Below are 2109 nucleotides of genomic sequence, written 5' to 3'. Positions count from 1 at the left end.
GCCTCTTGGTTTTTAATCGTGAGAAAGGGTCGGGCACGGCGACTATTTCAGAAAGGGTATATATATATATATATCAGCCCTCGAGTGAGACCCGACCCCTTACCGTTGTCGGGGTCGGATTTCACTAAAGACCGAGGGGACGATAGCGAAAACTAGTAGGAAAAAGCGTCTCTTGTTTTAAAAATGTTATTCTTAGTTTTCGTGCGTACCCTCTCCCTAGGATCCGAGCCATCGTTCTGTGACCACGCATTCGGTCTCCTTGCGAGTCCAACTTTCCTCGAGCCCCGCGCGTAGCGAGGGTCCGGTCGAGGGTCGGCTTGTCTTTGTGATTGTCACCCCGACTGCAGTTTCCGTAACCGGAGGAGTTGAGCTAACGTCACTTGCCTTGATGACTCGAGTGTCGCGCTTGGTGAGCTCGCTAATGGGCATATCACTCGCAGTGCTAGATCCACCTTTGAGCATCGACAACAGGATGCGTATAGTAACTTCGCTAATTTTGAGATATATGTTGACTCAGTCAGTCTTCAAGAGGTGCTCATCAGACTTGTGTGTGCACGTATGTACATGTATGAATGTTTGTGTTTGTATTGTGATTTCACATAAAAATATATTTCATGGTGTATTTGATAAATTTCTAAAAAAATAATTATATTAATCATAGAAAACTTAGTTTAAAACTTAAAGTAAGGACCAAGTGACTTACAATTGTGAATTAATAAATAGCGTACTAGCCAAAGCTTTTACATAAATCAGTAAGATGGACTTTGGAAAAAAGAGAGTACTGGCCAAAGCTTTTACATGCATCAGTAAGATGACTGCATCTACACGCTATGCATGAAATTAGCTTTTAATGATTAGAATTATTGCATTCCTACGTCGGTTACTTGCTTGACTATTTCGAATATTATGGATTTGTTGGTGTTTGACCTAAAAGTCGGAAGAAACCTATAGGCTATAGCTAGAATAATGCTATTTCCGTTATCTCATGTCAACTTTCGTCATAGGAGTAAAAAAGCAAGCTAAATAAAATACAGTAAAAAGTCATGCTGTTCTAGCTACAGATCACATCAATTGCAATACAAAATCAATTAAAAACACTATTTATAAAAAATGAGTGGACTTTGTATTTAGTGTTATAGTTAGTTAAACTTTTTCTTATATATATACACACACATATACACACTCACTCAACTACCCAATCAAAATGAACCATAGGATACAATGATTCATCTTATATATTATAAGGCATGTGTGTTTAGTTCTTCTCCCTAAAGTATACTTCTTATCACATCGAATGTTTGGACACATGCATTATGAATTAAATATAGACTAAAAAAATAACTAATTGCACAGTTTACGACTAATTTACGAGACGAATCTTTTAAGCCTAACTAATCCATGATTTGACAATGTGGTGCTATAGTAACCTATGTGCTAATGACTGATTAATTTGGCTTAATAAATTCATCTCGCGAATTGCCGACGGATTCTATAATTTGTTTTTTTATTAATATCTGAACATCCCATACGACATCTTCATTTGACACCCGATGTGACACCCTGGAACTTTAGAGCCTGAATTTAAACAAGGCCTAATATATACTCCAGATAGTTCGTGTTTCATGCACCTACTGTACCTGCATGCTGCGTCGTGACCAAAAAATAGCCTACGGATGAACAAAGCCATGGTTGCATAGCTTGGTACATTCCCTACACCGCCACTCTTCCGGAGAAAGCAAACCCAGCCCTTCTCCAATAATTCACGCACACGTCAATTCACTGGTCTATAAGGATCTCCCTACAAAAGTTTCACAGTATTTTTTTATTAGGGACAATTGTCTAGCGGTGATCAAAGTTATGGTCGTTTGTTAGCGGATATTTCGTTTTGAGCAGTTTGCCAGAAGACACTATGGTTTGATGAAATTAGGCCACAGTATACTGCGGACCGGTTGCAGCCGGTTGAGGAGAGAGAAAATTTCATTTTGGACATCCGGTGCCCCTAAGCCCCAGTTGGGTCCGCCCCTCTCCCTCTCACTGGCGCGCGGGTCCCACCTGTCATCTTCTTCTTCCTCCTCTTTTCCTCTTCTCTTCTTCCATTGCTGAGCAGCA

Source organism: Miscanthus floridulus, chromosome 7, assembly GCF_019320115.1.
Source record: "Miscanthus floridulus cultivar M001 chromosome 7, ASM1932011v1, whole genome shotgun sequence".
In the NCBI taxonomy this organism is placed as follows: Eukaryota; Viridiplantae; Streptophyta; class Magnoliopsida; order Poales; family Poaceae; genus Miscanthus; species Miscanthus floridulus.
Note: the sequence above shows the minus strand (reverse complement) of the source record.